The sequence below is a fragment of the Dermacentor variabilis genome, chromosome 8 (assembly GCF_050947875.1).
Source record: "Dermacentor variabilis isolate Ectoservices chromosome 8, ASM5094787v1, whole genome shotgun sequence".
Taxonomy (NCBI): Eukaryota; Metazoa; Arthropoda; class Arachnida; order Ixodida; family Ixodidae; genus Dermacentor; species Dermacentor variabilis.
The window spans coordinates 145,121,607-145,147,672 of record NC_134575.1 but is presented as its reverse complement, the minus strand read 5'-3'; the positions used below and the strand labels follow the sequence as shown (position 1 = coordinate 145,147,672).

The window sequence follows — 26,066 nt, the reverse complement described above, 5'->3', positions numbered from 1 at the left end:
TGTTTCTGTGACGTCTTGTTTTTTTTTTTCATTTGCACAACGTGTGGGTGGTTGCATTTACTGTAACTTACGTTCAACTGGAGCCTGTTGGTAGAGCCAACGCCGAAGTGTAACACCAACAATATTCAGGCCACTACAGTGCGCGGAATGATGACGGTGGTAAGCGGTATACGTAATGATGCAAAATTTAGTCGCACAAGCTTCTAACCGCTTACTTATCACTCCCGCGTACAGCTCAATGACAACGCATCAATAAAGTGGCACCTTGTGGGCTGCAACGCGCACAAAATGTGGCGCTCGCCCTCTTGTTTTTGTGAGCACTAGCACGCACGCATGCAGCGAACAACCACAAACCGAGTGATCAACGTACACGACGCGTGCGTGTATTGTTCGCTGAAAGACTGCCGCGTACGTGCTGTATGCTGTAGCAATACATTCGGCGACTGCACAACATAGCAGCACGATACAGGTGCAGTCGTACACAGCACATTCTCGCCATCGGCCATACCATGCTGAATACGCCGGTTCTCGTCCAATCCCCGAAGCTAAGCAGCATTGGGCTCGGTCAGTACTTGGAGGGAGACCACCTGGGAACACCGAGTGCTGATGGCACCGTTCTTTTTGCTTTTTTATTGCGTGCTTCTGTGACGTCTTGTTTTTTCTTTTTTTCATTTGCACAACGTGTGGGTGTTTGCATTTACTGTAACTTACGTTCAACTCGAGCCTGCTGGTAGAGCCAACGCCGAAGTGTAACACCAACAATATTCAGGCCACTACACGATATTGTACGCGGAAAGTTGACGGTGGTAAGCGGTATACGTAATGATGCAAAATTTAGTCGCCCAAGGTTCTAACCGCTTACTTATCACACCCGCATACAGCTCAATGACAACGCATCAATAAAGTGGCACCTTGTGGGCTGCAACGCGCGCAAAATGTGGCGCTCGCCCTCTTGTTTTTGTGAGCACTAGCACGCACGCATGCAGCGAACAACCACAAACGGAGTGATCAACGTACACGACGCGTGCGTGTATTGTTCACGGAAAGACTGCCGCGTACGTGCTGTATGCTGTAGCAATACATTCGGCGACTGCACAACATAGCAGCACGATACAGGTGCAGTCGTAAACAGCACATTCTCGCCATCGGCCATACCATGCTGAATACGCCGGTTCTCGTCCGATCCCCGAAGCTAACCCAGGTAGCACACAAAGTCTTGAAAACGTCGTATTAAGGGATTCAACGTCTGAAACGGATTTTTGACCAAAATCGACGCATCAAAGACGTTCCAAACAAGATAGCTTAAAAACGAGGGGTGAATACGTTTTGATAACGTTGGAAGCCAGACAGCTTAAAAACGAGGGGTGAATACGTTTTGCAAACGACTCAAAACGCCACCGCCACGCCACGGCGCGTCAGCCTCTTTAGCGGCTTCTACAATATTCAACAACCCATCAACGTGATCCAACCTTGCGCAAGGTGGCGATACCGTCGTCAAATCATGTGACCAAGGTGGCCACGTGATTCGTGATGCCGGGCAGCCGGGCGAGCCGGGGCATAGTCGCGTCGTCATGGCGTCGTCACGTCACCGCACTGGCATTGCGCTGTGGTGTGTTTGCGGCTGTTCTGAACGTGCTGCCGCTGCCCTTTGCTATGTAAGTGTTGCAGTGTTTTGCTGTCAAGAAAACAATATTCTGTGATCAGTTTGGGTTGTGCGATATGTTTGTGTGGTTTTAATTTGGAAATCAGTAGTGTTTTCAATTGTTATGTGATCAAGGCGGCCACGTTATTCCTGAAGCCGTGCATAGTTACGTTATCGCACTCGCATGGCACTATGGTCTGTTTGCGACTGTTCTGAATGTGTTGCCGCTGCCCTTTGTCATGTAAGTGTTGCAGTGTTTGCTGTCAAGAAAACGACATTCTGTGATTAGTTTGGGTTGTGCGATCTGTTTGAGCCGGGCATAATAACGTTATCGCACTTGCATTGCGCTGTGGTATGATAACGGCTGTTCTGAATGTGCTGCCGCTGCCCTTTGTCATGTAAATGTTGCAGGGTTTTGCCGTCAAGAAAACGACGTTCTGTGATTAGTTTGGGTTGTGCGATCTGTTTGTGTAGTTTAATTTGGAAATCAGTAGTGTTTTCAATTGGAGGGCGCGGAGTGGAGGGCACTAATCAGCTCTTCAAGTTCATTGTCATGTTATGTGAGGCGCCTTTTCATTGACGCTGTAATTAAGGCGCTAAGGGCAGTATAAGGACGAAAGTTAGAGGGACGAAATCGTGCCTGTGTGTCCCTAGCGTCGGGGTCGGCCGCTATGCGTGATCCTAACAAGAAAGCATTTTGCAGAATGCCAAGAAAGGCGGCAAAATTTCTGTCTGTGCGCACCTTGCCGATCTCCGCAATAGAGTCATCATCGTGGTATTTTAGTCTCCCGTTTAGCAAGAGTGTTGCAGACAAGGGAACTGCTTCAAACAGGCTTTTTTTTAATGATTCACTACTAGTGCGGTATCCCAAAAGGTGAGGTCAAGTGCTCACCCTATTTTCTTCCCTCGCGCTACAGCGCACTGACAGAATTTTGCGTGCACCATACCGTGCTTTTATCGTTTGCGCTTCAGGTTCTCGATTGTGTTTTCGCCCCCTTTACCCACGTGATGGGTATTTCATGGTATTACCGTGTACCACATGTGCCCATATATTGTGTCCAATATATGAAACGGCCAAATTCGATTTTATTTGACGCCTCAAATGGTAGTAATGTATTGAGTCCCTTGCAGCTTTGTGCTTGTTATCAATTTTACTATTTGGCGAATGGATACAGCATGTACGCTGCATAACTCGCTTGTGCATACTGCATACGTGAGTCGAGTATGCCCTTGGTATAAAATAACTTGTATGCTTTAGGTAGTACGATTGTTTGCAGTTTGGGACATGTGTCGGAATGTACGCTGTGCGCCCTTCGCGCTTTACGGCGGCCTGCCGAGTTCGTGCGCGTGCCATGTGTGCGCATGGAGTTCGCGAAGCGCTCTCGCAGTTTTTTTTAATATATATATATACATGTGTTCTGTTCGCGCGCTTCGCACAACAGGGCATGTCGCAGTTCTTTGTCCTTGTGCAACACATTTTCCTAGCGTACGTCTGTGCATTATTTGGTACCGGTTTCACACGGGGCTCTTTTAGCCGCTATCCAGTCCGTTACAAATCGAATTTCTCGGTCGTGATGGCTCCTCTGCGCAAGCTACGAGAGTGAGCCAGTCGCATCGATAATTTCGATCCGGATCGGGCTTGATCGCGATCGAGAGTGGTCGTGTGACACCGGTTTTACCCATGGCTCCCACATAGGGAACACTTTAAGTTCAATGCTACTGAGTGAAGAGCAAGTGCATATATATGCCAGTGGTGGTATGTGGGCAAGTCTTTCTGGTGAAGCCAATACTTGTGCATTCAAAACATTTCAATTACCAGCGTAGTGCATCAATGTGTCTACTTCGACAAAATAGAGCACCAGTGCAGATATCTGAACATACCTGTCCAGGGCAGCAAGTGTCTAGTTTGAAACCACTACCAGCATGTGCGGCAGTTCTATTTCCAGCAGCGGGACTGCACAATAATCAGTAGGGTGCTCTCAAGCTGTTTATCTATGAAGCTCTGCCTGGACTGTGTACCAAATATTTTTGGACGTGAAAGTGGGGGTGAATTGGTAAACATCAGTGGAACTGTGCCTGGACTTTGTGGCAAATGTTTTTGGATGTGAAAGTGTGAGTGAACTGGCAAAGAATTTGCTCTGGGCTACATGTGTTAAACGTTTTTCTCATTCAGAGTGCTTTCTTTTTACTTTAGGAGACTGGAGATGTGCGCAAAGTGTGACATGTCAGTGTGCTAATTAATGTATTTGCTGGTTTGCAAATTATTCGTTGGAACTTTATTTTTGCCAGAGAGGTACAACTTTGCCTCTTGTAAAGGGCTTTTTAGATAAAACACTTACTATTTATTATGACCATTGCTTCCTTTGTTACACAAATGCAGCTTCCAGTGCATTCCAGTTTATTTCCATGTTTATGTAAGTTTCTAATATGAGGCTTGCATATTCATTTCTCACGTTCTGTAGTGGCAAGATGCAGCATTACTGTCTCATCGTTCGCTGTACTACAGTAGTGTTCACTTGTTACACTGAATCCCCCGTTTAAGTATTCTGTACTAATTTCACTTTATTGCTTCTTTGTTGTATGGTTATTTTTTCTCGCCATTACCTTCTTTGATATATCCTAAAGGCAATATTTCCAATTTTGCATTGTTCCCATTTTTTTTATTTCTGTCACAGGATTGTTTTATGATGGTATGCGGTGGTATTTCTTTTTGTGCTCTTTTCAAGCTTTTAGATGATTGGTAACATTGCTTGGAGGCAGTTACCATCCAATTCATACTCTTGCATTTTTCAGTCTACTTAATTCTTCCATTCGCTCCGATGTCACTTCTGCATAACTCTAGTCCATCTAATAGCACGCGCACTTTACTATGATAAATTAGACACTTTAGTACACTCTAGGTTTTTCTGTTCATTTTTGTATGTGTACTTGGAATTTTGTTTATGTGCTAGTGAATGTTCACTTTCGAGTTCATTACGAATCCTTTCTGCGACTTTTGTCATTGTTGATGTACTTTTATTCCTATTTGCATTTCTCACACAGTTTGTTCGAACCTTGCATAAGCATTACATTTTAATAAAGTGTTCTTGCTTTGTCACAATGTTCTCATTTCATGCACTCTTGGCATGAAGGGCTTGGTCTGGCCACCTGCCAAGACGTGGCCATTTGTTCTTTGCAGGATGTCATTCCCATTGTGGTTGTAAGCATCGTAGCTTACTAAAGGCGGTATTAAGGATTTATTATTCCTAACAGGCTCATTTTCGTGCGACTTGGTAGACGATGCGCCGGCCATGCGGGGAACAGTGCTTGGCACCGTGCCATGGCTCTTACAGTCAACACCGACGCTTCTACTCACCTGGGGCGCGATTGGAGATCGTTGTTCGAAACGCCCGATCAGTTTCACCTCACGCGATTGGCCTAGGCCGTGCCAACGGGTGCGGCTGACGACGTCTGCGCGGCATAGGCCAGTCGCGTGAGGCGAAACTAAACGCGTGTTTTGAACAACGATGTCTCATCGCGCCCGTCACCCGCGAAAATTAGCTTCAGATGATCGTAAACCTTTCAAGACCGCTTCTAGACCAGCTTTTTGATAACGTCCTAAAAACGTTTAGAAATTGGTTACGAATAGTTTTGGGAAAGGGATTACTTGTGTCTTTCCCAATCCTATTTCTAGACCAGCTTTTCGAATACGTCTTGCAGACCTGTTCTAGACCGTCTCAAGAAAGTAATTAAGCCGGACATTAGCAGAGATATACGACGTTTTCCCGCCGAAGTTCTCTCATTCGTGTCTTCTTTAACCCGTTTTTATCGTCTTGGATAAACGCTACGAAAACGTTACGTATCTCTTTTGTGCTACCTGGGAAGCAGCATTGGGCTCGGTCAGTACTTGGGAGGGAGACCACCTGGGAACACCGAGTGCTGATGGGACCGTTCTTTTTGCTTTTTTATTGCGTGCTTCTGTGACGTCTTGTTTTTTCTTTTTTTCATTTGCACAACGTGTGGATGTTTGCATTTACTGTAACTTACGTTCAACTGGAGCCTGCTGGTAGAGCCAACGCCGAAGTGTAACACCAACAATATTCAGGCCACTACACGATATTGTACGCGGAATGATGACGGTGGTAAGCGGTATACGTAATGATGCAAAATTTAGTCGCACAAGGTTCTAACCGCTTACTTATCACTCCCGCATACAGCTCAATGACAACGCATCAATAAAGTGGCACATTGTGGGCTGCAACGCGCGCAAAATGTGGCGCTCGCCCTCTTGTTTTTGTGAGCACTAGCACGCACGCATGCAGCGAACAACCACAAACGGAGTGATCAACGTACACGACGCGTGCGTGTATTGTTCACGGAAAGACTGCCGCGTACGGGCTGTATGCTGTAGCAATACATTCGGCGACTGCACAACATAGCAGCACGATACAGGTGCAGTCGTAAACAGCACATTCTGGCCATCGGCCATGCCATGCTGAATACGCCGGTTCTCGTCCGATCCCCGAAGCTAAGCAGCATTGGGCTCGGTCAGTACTTGGAAGGGAGACCACCTGGGGACACCGAGTGCTGATGGCACCGTTCTTTTTGCTTTTTTATTGCGTGCTTCTGTGACGTCTTGTTTTTTTTTTTCATTTGCACAACGTGTGGGTGGTTGCATTTAGTGTAACTTACGTTCAACTGGAGCCTGCTGGTAGAGCCAATGCCGAAGTAATAATAATAATAATATTTGGGGTTTTACGTGCCAAAACGACTTTCTGATTATGAGGCACGCCGTAGTGGAGGACTCCGGAAATTTTGGCCACCTGGGGTTCTTTAACGTGCACCTAAATCTAAGCACACGGGTGTTTTCGCATTTCGCCCCCATCGAAATGCGGCCGCCGTGGCCGGGATTCGATCCCGCGACCTCGTGCTCCGCAGTCCAAGCCAATGCCGAAGTGTAACACCAACAATATTCAGGCCACTACACGATATTGTACGCGGAATGATGACGGTGGTAAGCGGTATACGTAATGATGCAAAATTTAGTCGCACAAGCTTCTAACCGCTTACTTATCACACCCGCATACAGCTCAATGACAACGCATCAATAAAGTGGCACCTTGTGGGCTGCAACGCGCGCAAAATGTGGCGCTCGCCCTCTTGTTTTTGTGAGGACTAGCACGCACGCATGCAGCGAACAACCACAAACGGAGTGATCAACGTACACGACGCGTGCGTGTATTGTTCACGGAAAGACTGCCGCGTACGTGCTGTATGCTGTAGCAATACATTCGGTGACCGCGCACAACATAGCAGCACGATACAGGTGCAGTCGTAAACAGCACATTCTCGCCATCGGCCATACCATGCTGAATACGCCGGTTCTCGTCCGATCCCCGAAGCTAAGCAGCATTGGGCTCGGTCAGTACTTGGGAGGGAGACCACCTGGGAACACCGAGTGCTGATGGCACCGTTCTTTTTGCTTTCTTATTGCGTGCTTCTGTGACGTCTTGTTTTTTTTTTTCATTTGCACAACGTGTGGGTGGTTGCATTTACTGTAACTTACGTTCAACTGGAGCCTGCTGGTAGAGCCAACGCCGAAGTGTAACACCAACAATATTCAGGCCACTACACGATATTGTACGCGGAATGATGACGGTGGTAAGCGGTATACGTAATGATGCAAAATTTAGTCGCACAAGCTTCTAACCGCTTACTTATCACACCCGCATACAGCTCAATGACAACGCATCAATAAAGTGGCACCTTGTTGGCTGCAACGCGCGCAAAATGTGGCGCTCGCCCTCTTGTTTTTGTGAGCACTAGCACGCACGCATGCAGCGAACAACCACAAACGGAGTGATCAACGTACACGACGCGTGCGTGTATTGTTCACGGAAAGACTGCCGCGTACGTGCTGTATGCTGTAGCAATACATTGGGCGACTGCACAACATAGCAGCACGATACAGGTGCAGTCGTAAACAGCACATTCTCGCCATCGGCCATACCATGCTGAATACGCCGGTTCTCGTCCGATCCCCGAAGCTAAGCAGCATTGGGCTCGGTCAGTACTTGGGAGGGAGACCACCTGGGAACACCGAGTGCTGATGGCACCGTTCTTTTTGCTTTTTTATTGCGTGCTTCTGTGACGTCTTGTTTTTTTTTTGATTTGCACAACGTGTGGGTGGTTGCATTTACTGCAACTTACGTTCAACTGGAGCCTGCTGGTAGAGCCAACGCCGAAGTGTAACACCAACAATATTCAGGCCACTACACGATATTGTACGCGGAATGATGACGGTGGTAAGCGGTATACGTAATGATGCAAAATTTAGTCGCACAAGCTTCTAACCGCTTACTTATCACACCCGCATACAGCTCAATGACAACGCATCAATAAAGTGGCACCTTGTGGGCTGCAACGCGCGCAAAATGTGGCGCTCGCCCTCTTGTTTTTGTGAGCACTAGCACGCACGCATGCAGCGAACAACCACAAACGGAGTGATCAACGTACACGACGCGTGCGTGTATTGTTCACGGAAAGACTGCCGCGTACGTGCTGTATGCTGTAGCAATACATTGGGCGACTGCACAACATAGCAGCACGATACAGGTGCAGTCGTAAACAGCACATTCTCGCCATCGGCCATACCATGTTGAATACGCCGGTTGTCGTCCGATCCCCGAAGCTAAGGAGCATTGGGCTCGGTCAGTACTTGGGAGGGAGACCACCTGGGAACACCGAGTGCTGATGGCACCGTTCTTTTTGCTTTTTTATTGCGTGCTTCTGTGAGGTCTTGTTTTTTTTTCATTTGCACAACGTGTGGGTGGTTGCATTTACTGTAACTTACGTTCAACTGGAGCCTGCTGGTAGAGCCAACGCCGAAGTGTAACACCAACAATATTCAGGCCACTACACAATATTGTACGCGGAATGATGACGGTGGTAAGCGGTATACTTAATGATGCAAAATTTAGTCGCACAAGCTTCTAACCGCTTACTTATCACACCCGCATACAGCTCAATGACAACGCATCAATAAAGTGGCACCTTGTGGGCTGCAACGCGCGCAAAATGTGGCGCTCGCTCTCTTGTTTTTGTGAGCACTAGCACGCACGCATGCAGCGAACAACCACAAACGGAGTGATCAACGTACACGATGCATGCGTGTATTGTTCACGGAAAGACTGCCGCGTACGTGCTGTATGCTGTAGCAATACATTCGGCGACTGCACAACATAGCAGTACGATACAGGTGCAGTCGCAAACAGCACATTCTCGCCATCGGCCATACCATGCTGAATACGCCGGTTCTCGTCCGATCCCCGAAGCTAAGCAGCATTGGGCTCGGTCAGTACTTGGGAGGGAGACCACCTGGGAACACCGAGTGCTGATGGCACCGTTCTTTTTTATTGCGTGCTTCTGTGACGTCTTGTTTTTTTTTTTCACTTGCACAACGTGTGGGTGGTTGCATTTACTGTAACTTACGTTCAACTGGAGCCTGCTGGTAGAGCCAACGCCGAAGTGTAACACCAACAATATTCAGGCCACTACACGATATTGTACGCGGAATGATGACGGTGGTAAGCGGTATACGTAATGATGCAAAATTTAGTCGCACAAGGTTCTAACCGCTTACTTATCACTCCCGCATACAGCTCAATGACAACGCATCAATAAAGTGGCACATTGTGGGCTGCAACGCGCGCAAAATGTGGCGCTCGCCCTCTTGTTTTTGTGAGCACTAGCACGCACGCATGCAGCGAACAACCACAAACGGAGTGATCAACGTACACGACGCGTGCGTGTATTGTTCACGGAAAGACTGCCGCGTACGGGCTGTATGCTGTAGCAATACATTCGGCGACTGCACAACATAGCAGCACGATACAGGTGCAGTCGTAAACAGCACATTCTGGCCATCGGCCATGCCATGCTGAATACGCCGGTTCTCGTCCGATCCCCGAAGCTAAGCAGCATTGGGCTCGGTCAGTACTTGGAAGGGAGACCACCTGGGGACACCGAGTGCTGATGGCACCGTTCTTTTTGCTTTTTTATTGCGTGCTTCTGTGACGTCTTGTTTTTTTTTTTCATTTGCACAACGTGTGGGTGGTTGCATTTAGTGTAACTTACGTTCAACTGGAGCCTGCTGGTAGAGCCAATGCCGAAGTAATAATAATAATAATATTTGGGGTTTTACGTGCCAAAACGACTTTCTGATTATGAGGCACGCCGTAGTGGAGGACTCCGGAAATTTTGGCCACCTGGGGTTCTTTAACGTGCACCTAAATCTAAGCACACGGGTGTTTTCGCATTTCGCCCCCATCGAAATGCGGCCGCCGTGGCCGGGATTCGATCCCGCGACCTCGTGCTCCGCAGTCCAAGCCAATGCCGAAGTGTAACACCAACAATATTCAGGCCACTACACGATATTGTACGCGGAATGATGACGGTGGTAAGCGGTATACGTAATGATGCAAAATTTAGTCGCACAAGCTTCTAACCGCTTACTTATCACACCCGCATACAGCTCAATGACAACGCATCAATAAAGTGGCACCTTGTGGGCTGCAACGCGCGCAAAATGTGGCGCTCGCCCTCTTGTTTTTGTGAGGACTAGCACGCACGCATGCAGCGAACAACCACAAACGGAGTGATCAACGTACACGACGCGTGCGTGTATTGTTCACGGAAAGACTGCCGCGTACGTGCTGTATGCTGTAGCAATACATTCGGTGACCGCGCACAACATAGCAGCACGATACAGGTGCAGTCGTAAACAGCACATTCTCGCCATCGGCCATACCATGCTGAATACGCCGGTTCTCGTCCGATCCCCGAAGCTAAGCAGCATTGGGCTCGGTCAGTACTTGGGAGGGAGACCACCTGGGAACACCGAGTGCTGATGGCACCGTTCTTTTTGCTTTCTTATTGCGTGCTTCTGTGACGTCTTGTTTTTTTTTTTCATTTGCACAACGTGTGGGTGGTTGCATTTACTGTAACTTACGTTCAACTGGAGCCTGCTGGTAGAGCCAACGCCGAAGTGTAACACCAACAATATTCAGGCCACTACACGATATTGTACGCGGAATGATGACGGTGGTAAGCGGTATACGTAATGATGCAAAATTTAGTCGCACAAGCTTCTAACCGCTTACTTATCACACCCGCATACAGCTCAATGACAACGCATCAATAAAGTGGCACCTTGTTGGCTGCAACGCGCGCAAAATGTGGCGCTCGCCCTCTTGTTTTTGTGAGCACTAGCACGCACGCATGCAGCGAACAACCACAAACGGAGTGATCAACGTACACGACGCGTGCGTGTATTGTTCACGGAAAGACTGCCGCGTACGTGCTGTATGCTGTAGCAATACATTGGGCGACTGCACAACATAGCAGCACGATACAGGTGCAGTCGTAAACAGCACATTCTCGCCATCGGCCATACCATGCTGAATACGCCGGTTCTCGTCCGATCCCCGAAGCTAAGCAGCATTGGGCTCGGTCAGTACTTGGGAGGGAGACCACCTGGGAACACCGAGTGCTGATGGCACCGTTCTTTTTGCTTTTTTATTGCGTGCTTCTGTGACGTCTTGTTTTTTTTTTGATTTGCACAACGTGTGGGTGGTTGCATTTACTGCAACTTACGTTCAACTGGAGCCTGCTGGTAGAGCCAACGCCGAAGTGTAACACCAACAATATTCAGGCCACTACACGATATTGTACGCGGAATGATGACGGTGGTAAGCGGTATACGTAATGATGCAAAATTTAGTCGCACAAGCTTCTAACCGCTTACTTATCACACCCGCATACAGCTCAATGACAACGCATCAATAAAGTGGCACCTTGTGGGCTGCAACGCGCGCAAAATGTGGCGCTCGCCCTCTTGTTTTTGTGAGCACTAGCACGCACGCATGCAGCGAACAACCACAAACGGAGTGATCAACGTACACGACGCGTGCGTGTATTGTTCACGGAAAGACTGCCGCGTACGTGCTGTATGCTGTAGCAATACATTGGGCGACTGCACAACATAGCAGCACGATACAGGTGCAGTCGTAAACAGCACATTCTCGCCATCGGCCATACCATGTTGAATACGCCGGTTGTCGTCCGATCCCCGAAGCTAAGGAGCATTGGGCTCGGTCAGTACTTGGGAGGGAGACCACCTGGGAACACCGAGTGCTGATGGCACCGTTCTTTTTGCTTTTTTATTGCGTGCTTCTGTGAGGTCTTGTTTTTTTTTCATTTGCACAACGTGTGGGTGGTTGCATTTACTGTAACTTACGTTCAACTGGAGCCTGCTGGTAGAGCCAACGCCGAAGTGTAACACCAACAATATTCAGGCCACTACACAATATTGTACGCGGAATGATGACGGTGGTAAGCGGTATACTTAATGATGCAAAATTTAGTCGCACAAGCTTCTAACCGCTTACTTATCACACCCGCATACAGCTCAATGACAACGCATCAATAAAGTGGCACCTTGTGGGCTGCAACGCGCGCAAAATGTGGCGCTCGCTCTCTTGTTTTTGTGAGCACTAGCACGCACGCATGCAGCGAACAACCACAAACGGAGTGATCAACGTACACGATGCATGCGTGTATTGTTCACGGAAAGACTGCCGCGTACGTGCTGTATGCTGTAGCAATACATTCGGCGACTGCACAACATAGCAGTACGATACAGGTGCAGTCGCAAACAGCACATTCTCGCCATCGGCCATACCATGCTGAATACGCCGGTTCTCGTCCGATCCCCGAAGCTAAGCAGCATTGGGCTCGGTCAGTACTTGGGAGGGAGACCACCTGGGAACACCGAGTGCTGATGGCACCGTTCTTTTTTATTGCGTGCTTCTGTGACGTCTTGTTTTTTTTTTTCACTTGCACAACGTGTGGGTGGTTGCATTTACTGTAACTTACGTTCAACTGGAGCCTGCTGGTAGAGCCAACGCCGAAGTGTAACACCAACAATATTCAGGCCACTACACGATATTGTACGCGGAATGATGACGGTGGTAAGCGGTATACGTAATGATGCAAAATTTAGTCGCACAAGCTTCTAACCGCTTACTTATCACACCCGCATACAGCTCAATGACAACACATGAATATAGTGGCACCTTGTGGGCTGCAACGCGCGCAAAATGTGGCGCTCGCCCTCTTGTTTTTGTGTGCACTAGCACGCACGCATGCAGCGAACAACCACAAACGGAGTGATCAACGTACACGACGCGTGCGTGTATTGTTCACGGAAAGACTGCCGCGTACGTGCTGTATGCTGTAGGAATACATTCGGCGACTGCACAACATAGCAGCACGGTACAGGTGCAGCCGTAAACAGCACATTCTCGCCATCGGCCATACCATGCTGAATACGCTGGTTCTCGTCCGATCCCCGAAGCTAAGCAGCATTGGGCTCGGTCAGTACTTGGGAGGGAGACCACCTGGGAACACCGAGTGCTGATGGGACCGTTCTTTTTGCTTTTTTATTGCGTGCTTCTGTGACGTCTTGTTTTTTTTTCATTTGCACAACGTGTGGGTGGTTGCATTTACTGTAACTTACGTTCAACTGGAGCCTGCTGGTAGAGCCAACGCCGAAGTGTACCCTTATGAAAATATGAAATGAGTTTCACATGAAAGTCTGATGAGTTTTGACATCACAGCCATTAGACTTTCTGATGACTTTCTTTGGAATTTTCTGATGTATTCCTAATGTCATTCTAAAACATATTGGCCCCCGTCTTTCTGTAGAATTCTTGACGAGTGTTTTTCTTGTGAGCATGAAATGTCTTCCTAATGTGCGCTACAAAGCAGTTTTCTTGTGACTTTCTCATGTCTTCCTAATGAATCTCTAATGAGCTTCTACATTAGACTGCTGGTGCTCATAGCACTCCTATAACAAAATTGGCCACCACGTGTGGTAATATTTTCTCATGTGTCCCAATGGCAGTCAGGCCTTATTTAAACATGTTACCAGTGCGTGACTGTCTTTGGTGCTTGATATATGCAGCCTGTATGCATGTATGTATGTCCAGCGAAGATGCAGCACTTTTGACATGTACATGGGCCCTACATATGCTGCATGTTAGACATTACTCAACGAAAGAAATTTAATAAAAACATTTATTGGGCATATCAATGCTTTCTTAAAAGCAGAAGGAGGTTAAATGAAAGGAAAACACAGTATCAGTCTGGTTACGGATGTGATATTTTCCTTTCATTTAATCTCGCTACTTATCGTTGAGGAGAGGCTGTTCTTGAGGTGGAGTGTTGTCACCTTGAAGTAAGTGCACATGTACCTGCATGGTAGAAAGGTCAGAAAATTAACAAAACTTTGCAATGAGCCACAGAAATACACGCTGTATCACTTGCTGCAGAACGATCTGGAGATGTTATAGCTAGTTCTGGGAAAAAATTATGTGGTGTCGGTTCACACAAAGTTGTTGAGGAACACTGTGTGGCCTTTGGGTGCAGCAGTAACTACAGTACGCAGAAATTGCTCTTGGCTGTACAAATGTGCAACGTGGATCAACTGCGGCGTGTGTACATGTCGTGAACTACTTCAGCTATATCGGTTTCCACTTGACAAAGGGCAGGAGTGTCTGTGGATTGCTAGCGTGAATGAGAAAATCTCACTAATTACTTGGCATGGAAATGAGCGTAGGAGTGTTTGTGTAAGGGCAACCCAATGCATCCCAGAGACATCCAAGTGCCAGTCGTTGTAGAACATTTGCATCAGCTACGGGCACAGTTCTCATACATTCCAAGCCTACTATGTCATGCCTGTGTTGGCCTCCTGAATGATGACATATATCCCATTCAAGAAATACACCACACCATGTCTGGGGTTTTTTATTGTTTACACCCGAGCGCTCCTTTCAGAGTAAGGGCACAAGTTGAAAAACAAATGCGTAGAAGCATGATAAACAAGCTTGCATAAAAATAATTTAATAAATAAGCATGGTGGTTGCTATCCCACATCATTAGAGAGTATTCCTTATTGTCATGCAATCATAATGAGCGTTGACTGACACGCATCCCCTTTTTCGATGTGGTATTCCTCACTGATTTTGTTGTATCAATCGGTTGCCATAGGCGAACGAAACAGATAAACAATCTAAATCCAGTGCACAGCTTGTCGTGTCAATGCATGGTCAAATGGGATGAGCCCACTGGTCCTTTGAGTGAATTATGGTGCTCTCCTAGGCGCATGCTGAGGCACCGGCTAGTCAGTGTGCCCGATGTACATTGGACCAAATATGCACGTGATCAAAAGTATAGCCTACATTACCCCTGGCAGATACGAGACAAATTTTGGGTATCTTTAAGCAAGCCTCCAATGCCTGGGTGCCTTTGTCAATTCACTTGTGGTCTGCAATGCACATATATTTCCAGCAAAAATAAATTAGGCAGCATATGCACAACAGTCATGTTGTATGGTCTCCCTTCTCTCGCTGCGCAAATTTCGTCCTGAAAAGTTACATGAACTGATTGAACTGAAAATTGAATCGAGAAAGGCAAGGAGGCAAGCGAGGCTTGCTTGGTTAAAGGTAGCACCAAATTTGTCCAGTACATGTCAGAGGCACTGTACTGTATTCCTTTCACATGTGGTCAAACATACATAGCGCAGACTGGCTGGTGCCTAAATATGTACCTATGAGATCACCATATTTCACTCAAAAGACCAGTATGCTCGTCTGACTTGGCCACACATATCCGCAATGGGGCTTCAGGCCGGATTAGGATTGTTTATCTGTTTTCACCCGTGGCTGAAAATTGGCAAGAGAAATCAGTCAGGCACACCACATAAATAACAATAAGTGTGAGCCGGCCCCCCTTATCAATGCATGAAGAAAGGCATCCTTTGTAGATTACAAGGACTAGAAATTAGTCTGTGCCTATTTACTTCTTTTTATGCAAACACCGTTTATCATGATTTTATGCCTTTGTATTACAACTTCTGCCACCCCTCTCAAATTAACTGGTGCACAACACAAGCGCACATCCAGTGCTATTTTCGTTAATCCTTCCATCAACTTAAACAGTCAGTTGTTAGTCAAGGTCATGTTCCATGGTCTCCCTTTCCTCGCTGCGTAAATTTTGCCCTGAATAGTTACATGAACTGATTGGCAAATTCAAATGAACACTACAAGTTTTTCCGAGTGGACACAGCTGGTTCTCAGAAATGCACAAAAACAGTGATGGGTATCTGTTGGCATCCTGTAGTGTGTGCAAACTAGCTGTGACATTGCTGCAGTACACACTCACAAATGCTACAATGCCTACAAGCATGAATAGGGGCAGCTTGCAAAGAAAAGAATACGAAGAAAGTGAGAGAAAAAATAGAAAGCTTACCAGAAAACACCTCACTACTTAAGTAACTGCAGCACAATGAATACTGGCCTTCCTATTTCATTTCAAGAAATTCGAGTTCATCAAATGTGTATTTGCCAGTGACAGTTATTCTGAGAACAAGACAGACATAATTGTAAATATTAACGTTAAACAATGGTATGCACAATGCGTGCTTAGACCTGTGACATATATGGCAGACTACACTTCGAATTCTTACATGGACAAAAACAGCACATGTGTGTATCATAAGCAGAAAGGAAAACAGGGAAATATATGCTACAGCATAGGAAACAGTTCCAAACAAGTAAAACCAAAATAAAAAAGAAACATACTGTGTAATAGGCAAAAATAAAATGGACTTGCAGCCAAGCAATTGATGCGAGAAAAATACTAAACATTAGGACATGCGAGGTGTAGTTTTAACAGAACAAGATAACGTGTGCATAATGTTACAAACACAAATAAGCAGCAAGTGGAATAAAGTTGCATAAATATTTAGCCTATTTAGCAAGATGCATTAAGTAATATGTTGATACACTTATCCACTAATGATACCGAGATCCTACTTTTGTGAACACGTACACTTAAAGCTTACCTGACATGTCCATCCAGATTGCACGCCGTGCTGCTGCAGCCATGGCCACGGGTTATGTGGACACTGTTGTGGGTCACGGCTTCACCACTACAAAGAGAATTCTGTGTTAACTTATAGCTGTGGCACAATAAGACTATCACATCGTGAACACATGCAAGGAGCATGTAAAAACAGTCACGAATACAATGCCTGCACTGGTGCAGGGTGGCAACAGAGCACAAAGTCGAAGTCACTGATGAATGTCACGATAACAGGGACCCCTTCAACAAGGCAAAATTTCACACGCAGCAGCAGCAGCGCATTACATGAATGTTTGTTTACATAACGATTCTAGAGTTTCTTTCGTGACTTTAAGTAGCTATCCCTTGTAATGTTTAGTTACGTCAAAATTATGGCAACACCCCTTCAAAAGAAACCTGTACCAGTAGCACGCTGTGATTGCTTACATTTTTTCCCCTAATACTGCTCGTAAATCGAAAACCTTGTAAGCAGAGATTACCTACAACGTCGAATCATTTATAAGCGAGGAAACGTCATTGCAGTAAGAATCGGTCAAGAGGCAGATGAGTCGTTATCATGCGACTTCAGCAGAAAAGCGGGAGCTCACCCACAAGCGCGCATGATGAACACGATTATTTCCGAACGTAATCTTTCTCACCAGAAGAAAACGCTTATCAAGATTTTCAATTCCGCATTATGGCAATAAATTCTCGCAACTAAACTCTGACACCCAGCAAGCATCGGCATAGGTTTCACAGCTGTCGTGGGAGTTCTCTTTCCTACGTTCGCAAGGCACCCTATGCCCACACGAGAAGCACGCACAACACGTGTGTAGGTAGCAAGCACGGATACTCACCCTTTGAATGGCACGACGCGGTCGAAAAGTGCCCTCCAAGTTGCCGGTGCTTCGATGTTACTCCTAGCAGACATGCGGTTGCATAGTGGACCAGCAGTGGCACGCTAACAATACGCATTATTTCTTCGCGACGTCCACCCAACTTTCTACGACAACCAGAGACAAAGCGAACGCACTCCACGGCATGAACATCGTTCGTCCACATTTGGCTGGCGCGCCACGCACACGGCGAGTTTGCAGCGAGACACAAGCTGTCTGTGGCACTTATGCGCACGCGAACTAAGTCCCATTTCGTTACAGCAAACACAAAAACACACGATCAAACAAGCACATCGTTGCAGTTCGGCGTGCGTCTAATTGTCGTACAAAAATCCCTCACGTGACCTGATCCTAGGCGCCTAGGGACAGGATCGTTTAGGGACTTTTGAGAAGGCATGATGGTTGCGCCGAGCGACGCCGTGGCGTGTTCGTTCTCGGCGTGATCGTTCACCGGCTCGCGCGGACCGCGCGTTGTTCAACGTTGCTTATGTGATTGTGCTTGCGTTGCTTGTGTGTTGGTTGTACGTACTTAGCGGGAAAGCCGCGAGTAGTGGTGATGCGACAGTGCGGCTTTCGCCATCTGTGCTTTCGCCTAGGTGAGCTCTGGCAGTACAGAATCTGCGTTGTGTGACCCGTGCTTCCTTGACAATTGAAATGTCGAAGTGGCCTAGCGCCTCGGCAGCGAAGTTCTGCGAACCGCGATGCCGTGGCGTGCGTTGAATCTCCGGCCCACGCCGACCGCTGGTCGTGTGTCTCCGCAGTGGGATCAGTACTTGTTGGCTAAAAGTCGCGCAGTAGTAGTGGTGTGGCATGTCGGCTTTAAGTCTCGGTGAACTCTGGTGGTGTGAGATCCGTATTTCTGAAGAATTCATTGGTGCTGACGATTGAAATATTCAAGTGGCGTAGCGCCACGGCAATGCAATTTGCGAACCGGCGCTGTGCAGCAGCGTCGTCGTGTTCGCCCCTTTTCGGCAGCGTCATGACATCGCACATGCACTTTAACTTGACGGGACTCGTAGGCGGAGGTATTGCACGTGTTTTTCGCCACGACTTACGTAAGTAATATAATGCATAAGGTGGTGTTTGCTCACAACTGTTCTCGCGTCCTTGAAATAGGGCAACGCATGTTTTCAATCGTGTTCAGCGCTAGTGCACTATCCGTCACTTCATGTGATTTACTTTTATCGTGGGCTTTACGACAATTATCGCGTAGTGCTGTGAACATAACGGAGCTTTAGTGGTGTCACATGATCTGCCAGAATTCCACGAAATGCAGAGTAGATGTTTAATATTATTCGTACTAAGGGCGCGATAAGCACAGTGAGGTGGAGCCTAATACTGTGCCCTGTAATCTTCAGCTGCATTTGTGCCCGTTTTTCGCGCTCTTAGTTTTAGCAACGGGACGCAGGGTTCGGTGCAAAGTTGGGACGAATGAATGTGTATATACGTCTGCAATAACTTCACCGCAACACATTTGTTACCTTGAACATACTGCCCCGCCCGCTTTACTATAATCTCAGGTGCTCTCGAACTCTCTATTTGCCGGTATTTTTATTTTCACGTGCTGAATGGTCCTACCGCAATACATATATATAGTGAGGTGAAGCTGATTAATGTTGCCAAGTGCTTTGACAGTGTCAGATCTAACAGTTATAGAATGACATGGCCAATACAACAGCTCATACCTTCACTTTAACAATTCTATTAGGACTGTCAAACTAATCTTACAGCACAGAAAAGCAACGTAAACACCCCAAGAGTTGATTAGCAAGTAATACTGGAGAGTTCAAGTCTAGTGACCAAGGGTGTGATGAAGTGCTTTAAACATTCAACCAACACACCTTAAGTGCTTAAAAATTTCTAGCATATTGATGCAGGCTGATCAGACTTACTTTGATATTGGTTGTTTTACAATGAAAATAATAGTACTGCATAAGAGGACGCAAGCGACTCGTGTGCTGCTTGGTTATGCAAACCACATGGGTGCCAGAAATACCCAAACATGGTGCTTGTTTACACACGCTGCTTGCGTCCACTAATCTAACGCTCTCTAATGTCAGCAGTATAAAGAGAGGCTGTAAAAATATGGATTTGAATTTCACAACTCCAATTTTGTTTCTTCTGTACTTGTACAACCTATGGTTTTGTGACAGCATCTGCCTAGCTCATTGCCACATTTTGCGACAAAAGCAGTGATGATTCAATCAGAGTTGCCTGTCCTAATATTACTCCAATAATTCTTTAAACAGTTCATTTTTTAAGCACAAAGCATGTCATGCCCAACTAGAAAATTAACCATGCAATAATCTACTAGAAGTGGCTAAAAAATCAGCAGTCTTCTGAAGTCAGCTTGATTTGCAGCTGCTAAAATTGGCTATTATTGAATTAGGGCAAGGAAGAAACGGCTTGAATAAACATATGTCTCATCAGAAAGTTGCGGTGGTGTGCTGCAGGCTAAAAGCCGTTTTGGCATTGGTCTACCTCTGTCCCAAAACCAGGCACCACAGCCAAGGCGACTTCACTTGGCTTTGACAGCTTCAAATTCGCTTTCACAAGCACGTAATACTCAGTCGAGGTGAGCTCAATGCACATCACCCGCACTGGGGATGCAAAGACATACGGCCAAGAGGATGCCACCTTGACGAAGCAGACACCACAGAGTGCACATGGCAAAGATGGAGTCATTTTTCAGATGTTGAGGAATCTTGCCGAAACAAGGAAGCAAGCACTATTGCTTGTAATCAATGAAATCTGGAATATTGGAATTCCCCACAGAGTGAAAACACTTGGTCATGATGCCACTACCGAAACCAGGCAAGAAACCTGACACCATAGACAACCTTTGATCAGTCTTACTCACATTGACAGTGTGCATATTGACTGAAGGAATGTGCCTCGCGAGGCTGAACCAGCATCTGGGAAAGACAATAGCCTCTTTCTGCATCAAACCATCGTCAATGCCAGCCGCTTTGGAGGAAAGATGTATGGGTTCTTAGTCACAGTCCAACCAAGAAGGATGTTGAGCACAGTCTGCAATGAGGAGGTACTGGTGGCCTTTTGTGAAGCCTGCCCAGTCATTAGTGGTGTGAAAGCCTCTAATGCAACCATATGTTTGAATATGAAGTTATAGTAAACAGCCAAAGACTTTTACCAACTGCACAGGTGGAAATGCAGGTAAAACCCGGACCAGCACACTTGGTTGCAGGAGTGATTCGCTGATGAGGTAAGAAGGTGACTTAACAGTTGGTGATAAGGTACACCGAATGCAGGTATGCGCAATGTGTATACATACTGTTAGGCTGAAACAAATTAATTTTCTCCAAAGCAATATCAAAAGCTCAATTTTGTTTAGGATGCCACTCATGTGCTTTAGGTAAGTGTGGACATCATCATCATCAGTCTGGTTACACCCACTGCAGCGCAAAGGCCTCTCTCATACTTCTCAAACTACCCCGGTCATGTACTAATTGTGGCCATGTTGTCCCTGCAAATTTCTTAACCTCATCCGCCCACCCAACTTTCTGCCGCCCTCTGCTACGCTTCCCTTCCTAGCAGTGTGGACAGGGTTATATACAGCGGCATAGGCAAATGATACAACTAGATACAGCTGTTATGCGTAATCTTTTTTTCTGGACTAAATTCTTGCTCCTTGAACTCAATCGAGATCATTAACTGTAGCACCAAAGTATTGGAACACTACCAGAACAAAGGCATGTAGCGTGCACATGTCAATTCTTCTTATGCCAGTCTTCTTTTTTACACCAATAGCTGCTATGGGCCAACTCCCCTGGTTCTGATGTCTACTGGTGTCACTATAATTCCCAAATTTATTGCTAGAATATTGCAGATAAAGTTCTCATTGTAATTCATTCAAACATATGATCAAAAGATTGGCAGTCCACAATTCTACATTTCAGCCACTCTGCTGAAGGTACAGTCGTGGCGAATACCGATCCTGGAGAGTGCGATCTAGCCAACAGGTGCCATGATTGGCTAACACCTGTTCAATGTCTGCGTGCTGTATATAGAGCTGGCGTCCACGCCTTAAAATTCTTACTCATCACTTTCCCCACTTGTGAAGGCAGTACTATGTTAATTTTTCTTCTTACATGTAATGACAGTGATTGGGTGCATCTGCTTTATTAATCTTCTAGTGCTTGGCTTCTCAGATTTGCTGGATGGGGCTGGTTAATGGGGCAGAGCGCGAGACCTAGCAATGGGTAGCTCAAATATAGCTTTGAGAAAACCAAATTAATTCAGCAGTAAGAAGCTAAAGGGTTGTTTTTCTGGAGACCAGAGACCAAGTCTGGATGTGAAAAAGGAGGAAGAAAACTAGTCTTTCCACTTCAACACTGGGAGGCACAACTCCCACTTATTTTACTTCTTTAAAGGAGATTACTGACTTGCACTGGCAAGTGTTCACTTTAACAAACACTGAATGAAGCAAGCTTCCTGTGCATATTTCACCATTTATTGCATCACTTTCACAGTATGAGTGGAACTCCAATTTTCGTTATGCCACAACTTGCCCAATCTTGTGTTTTGCAGTAGGATTTTAGCAGTGCTATTAAGGCACTTACATATTCGTGAATAGTAGTAGAGAAAGAAAGTAAGAAAACAGTGGCTCTTCGTGCATCGACTATGGATGCACCTGGTGCTCTCATGTCCATTTTTTCCGCTATCTGCTAAACCGTTCTAAACAAGAAAAGCTCATACACAATTATTTTGCAGAGTCAGACAACTAAACCAGTATCCTTGGTAATCAAGGTTTATATATTTGGTGACATTTTCTGTGGCCCTGCTATTGGGCTTTCTTTTCATCCTTTTCCGCTGTGCAGATTCATTAAGAAGTGACAAGACAGTTTGACAATTTTAATCATTGAAAGACTTAGCGAAACCTTTTTTGGGTTGTTTTTCTTTGCTTTCAGACTCTGCACATTGCCTTTAAGGCATGTTTTAAGTGTTTCTTTTTTTTATGGAGAGGGCATGTTAACATCTTTTACACCATGTCAATTATGTGGTGCCATAGTGCATTCTTGGATGGAGTCTTGCCCTTTCATTCAGTAAAATATAATGTTTTTTGTGTCATAGGCCGTTTTACATTTGAGTATGAGTGCAGCATTTCGCTAAGTTTTGCCTCTGTCACCCAAGCTTGCTACCCACTGTTGTTGACATGTGACTTTTGTTCAATAAAAGGAAGTCTGTCACTTATCCTGTGCACTGGTTGTCTTTTTGAATTACGATTTGTTGCCTATATTAGTTCTTTTGTTGTATCTCAGATTAGGAATGGCTATCAAAGTTGACATCATTTAATCATATTGCACACAATGTGGATGATATGTACTTTGAATATATGGCCATCATAAATAGAAGTTAATTCAAGAATAGTGCTTTTGCATGGTGGGGCAGCCATGAATTGTAGCTATAAGTTACCAGCACTGCAAGTAGCACTGTTTGTGCAGAATATAGTTCAACTCTACTACTTTCAAACATCATTGTTTTTATCTGCATTTGTATAGCTCCAGTTCCTGTGAACAACACGCATCTGGCGGAAGAGTGGCTTGCACCTGCAGTGGGGCCCAATGAATAGCCAAATTTCTGCCCGTTTTCATGTTATTAGCATATTAGTTGAGGCAGTCGTTCTTATAGTAAACTGTTTGCGCAGTGTAGAAGCCACTGCGGGTGTCAGGATCTTGTACACATCTTCAGCTTTGCAGGGGACACAGCATCTGGCACATAGTTTGTCACAGGCCATGTTTTTGGGGCAAGTTGTGTTTACTCACTTGCAAAGAGAGAACCAAGCTTGTTGGATATGAATTAAACCACCTGTACACTCGGTGGCCTTCTTCATTTTGTGTGACATATATGGTTATAGCTACCCTTGCTTTATGCACTTCTTGTCCGGCAGCAGTTTTGCTTTTGAAACACTCAGGATAGGTTTCAGCAAGCTGGACAGGAATAGCACTGAAAAACCAGCAGATGTTAATTGTTGCACTTGTCATGCGAAGCTTCCTACAGTATGATGAGGACGGAAATTAATGAAGTTGTTCCTCAAGGCCTTCTAGCTTGTCATGAGTTTGGAGCAACATGATGTATAGCACTTTTCTGATCGCATACTATAGGTTCAGCAGGTGTGGCCATGGTTGAAGTGCAGTGCAAGGTCAAGAAAACAGATATCTATGAGCAGCACACTGGTAAAGGAGACGCTGGGAAAACTAGTGGGAAGCCTATTGAACATCTAATTGACCAAGTTGCTGGCTTCATCAGGCAAACTGTGATAAAGAGAAGGAAGTCATCAACATATCAGAAGGTTTTTGCGTATAGACACTGCTAAGGTTCTCAGGCACGTCTCTTCTAACACGCCAACAAATCTTAGTGCGCAGGCTATGCATGACCAACTACATATGCCTTCTGTTTGGACAAAGAACTGCTCATTGTAACTGATGAAGATGGAGTGGACAAAAAAAAACGGCAGCTCCACTAATCTGGTTTCACTGGTATTAGCAGTGCTTTGTAAGTATGCATCGCCATACTCCCCCCTGCCTTCTTGGTTGACATCAGCAAGAACCGGCTTGAGGCAAGGGGTAATAGACATCTTTACAAGCTAAAAATGCATGCATGCATGGAGAGCACGTGTCCAAAAAGTAGGCACTTCACAGGGGCATTGGAGAAAAAACAGATTATTGACAGTGGCCAAAGGCAAGCTTATGTGCTACTAAACACCCAACACTGTTGCCATGTGACACCTCTGAAACAATCCTTCTGAAAGAAGAAATCATCCTTGTGCATCCATAAAGAGGGTGGATAGGCAAAGCCCCTTCAGCAACGCGGCCAGCTTCAAAAGGCCCACTTGGCACATCCTGAATGCTTCCTTCTTAGACTTTGCTGGGTGCAAGCATTCTACTGTCCAAAAGTTGTCATTGAGAGCACTGTTGGTTTGGTGGCAATACAGTTCAGAAGCGATTGCAAGAAACCTTTCTTCCGAGTTGGTCTGGAGGCTCATGGTGCTCACAAAGCGACACCATGAGACAAGCAAGGTGACCGGATGCCTCCAAGCCCTTGTTCGTGTATCACACTGTTCTGTTAGTAACAACCATCAGATCTGAAACCAACAAGCTCAAGTTCAGCACTCGTGTGGTTACTGTGGAGGATCCATAATAGAAAGCACAAAACAGAAAACTGAAGGGAAAGGATAAGGCACCACTTAACACCTAGTATTGCTGCAGCCCACCCCCTTTTATTTTGTCTGGTCATGCTACATTTTTTTCTATATATAGGCATGAACTTATCCTGTGCACAGCTTATTGCAGAGAGCATAGGTGATGTTCCCAATCGGTGTCCGATTTTTATATACACTATATGCTGGCTCCAAGAGGCTCGAAACACTGCAATGGAAGCTTCTAATAGAAAAGGTGCCTGGAAGAAAAAAAAGCTGTGCTGCAACCATCTTGGCAACATCTTGTCCCCTTAATAAAAATTGTGCTTCCGTATAAACTTCAGCCCTCCAGTTTAGAGTAAAGTACCAGTGCACTTATGCAAAACGAATCAATTCTCAAAGAGCATGTGCAGTCCAGCCAGAAGCATAGGTATGAATCCGCATTGTGCTCCTGCATTGAAGGTGAATACTGCGTTACAAAATGACGAATGTGCCTTAGTAAGCTTCCCTGCAATATGAATTTGTAATGTACAAAGAATTGTCAATTAAGCTTACCAAGAGCACAGATGCACTTGCAAATTATATCACAATTGAAAATAATGAGCAAACCTATGTGCCCTTTCCACTATTAGTATGCTTTACTGCACAATGCTTATTTCCACCTCTGTATTGCGGTGTAGCAAGCTACGAAAGAAACGTTGCATAATTGAGCTTTTTAAGATTAACTTTTTTGCAATACACCTATGTTCTGCGGTGAAGCCTAAGCAATGTACTGCGTTGAAGCATACTAAAAGTGGAAAGGGGCTACTGTCACTGGTCATAAAAAGAGTTCTTTAATTATACCCTATGATTATACACTCGCGCAACCGCCGCCTCTCAGGTCGCCTGAGTGGACATAGTATGCTGGGTGATAGCGGCCCCCTCCCACTTTTAGCATCCTTTACCGCGTAACTAAAATGCACTGCGGCGAAGAAGCAGTACATTTGTATTGAGTGAATAAACAAATGCTTTTTACAACAGTACAGAAATAAACGCGCACCATGCATCAGTCTACCACATGGAAGAGCGTCGCAACAAAAGGTAGCTGATTCACACAGGCTGTGTAGCCCACTTATCAGTCGTAAAGGCTATTCTGGGTAATTCATAATTTCACACACATAGAAATATGTTTATATGTTTACGCTCGTACTCCTTGCGTAATAAGACTTCCAGAACTTCCACAACAGGTAGTAATTTACAACACACAAACGAAAACAACAGATACATATGCCTTGTTTTCAACTCGGTCGTCATGCAAATGACATATAGCACGGAAAAACGTGAACATGCTGTGTGTTAGCATCGTAAACTTCATACTAGGCAAGGAGCACACCACAATCCTGCGACAGCCGCTAATGAGACGAAAACGGGAGCACATATCTGTGAACGT

At 45.8% G+C, this 26,066-nt stretch overlaps 6 non-coding genes and 6 pseudogenes across 6 annotated transcripts; all 12 read left to right on the top strand.

The window, feature by feature from the left end:
- The first annotated feature begins 494 nt into the window (after positions 1 to 494).
- On the top strand, positions 495 to 612 carry LOC142592048 (5S ribosomal RNA; annotated as a pseudogene).
- Positions 613 to 6,098: 5,486 nt separating this feature from the next.
- Positions 6,099 to 6,217, top strand: LOC142592078 (5S ribosomal RNA; annotated as a pseudogene).
- A 755-nt stretch (positions 6,218 to 6,972) lies between these two features.
- LOC142592319 (5S ribosomal RNA) lies at positions 6,973 to 7,091 on the top strand. Its single transcript, XR_012830712.1, has one exon. It is a non-coding gene; the product is annotated as a 5S ribosomal RNA (ribosomal RNA).
- A 526-nt stretch (positions 7,092 to 7,617) lies between these two features.
- LOC142592308 (5S ribosomal RNA) lies at positions 7,618 to 7,736 on the top strand. Its single transcript, XR_012830711.1, has one exon. It is a non-coding gene; the product is annotated as a 5S ribosomal RNA (ribosomal RNA).
- Positions 7,737 to 8,261: 525 nt separating this feature from the next.
- Positions 8,262 to 8,380, top strand: LOC142592322 (5S ribosomal RNA; annotated as a pseudogene).
- A 524-nt stretch (positions 8,381 to 8,904) lies between these two features.
- Positions 8,905 to 9,023, top strand: LOC142592297 (5S ribosomal RNA). Its single transcript, XR_012830710.1, has one exon. It is a non-coding gene; the product is annotated as a 5S ribosomal RNA (ribosomal RNA).
- A 519-nt stretch (positions 9,024 to 9,542) lies between these two features.
- On the top strand, positions 9,543 to 9,661 carry LOC142592077 (5S ribosomal RNA; annotated as a pseudogene).
- A 755-nt stretch (positions 9,662 to 10,416) lies between these two features.
- On the top strand, positions 10,417 to 10,535 carry LOC142592286 (5S ribosomal RNA). Its single transcript, XR_012830709.1, has one exon. It is a non-coding gene; the product is annotated as a 5S ribosomal RNA (ribosomal RNA).
- Positions 10,536 to 11,061: 526 nt separating this feature from the next.
- On the top strand, positions 11,062 to 11,180 carry LOC142592274 (5S ribosomal RNA). Its single transcript, XR_012830708.1, has one exon. It is a non-coding gene; the product is annotated as a 5S ribosomal RNA (ribosomal RNA).
- Positions 11,181 to 11,705: 525 nt separating this feature from the next.
- Positions 11,706 to 11,824, top strand: LOC142592321 (5S ribosomal RNA; annotated as a pseudogene).
- A 524-nt stretch (positions 11,825 to 12,348) lies between these two features.
- Positions 12,349 to 12,467, top strand: LOC142592261 (5S ribosomal RNA). The gene has a single exon (XR_012830705.1). It is a non-coding gene; the product is annotated as a 5S ribosomal RNA (ribosomal RNA).
- A 519-nt stretch (positions 12,468 to 12,986) lies between these two features.
- On the top strand, positions 12,987 to 13,105 carry LOC142592069 (5S ribosomal RNA; annotated as a pseudogene).
- Positions 13,106 to 26,066: the final 12,961 nt, after the last annotated feature.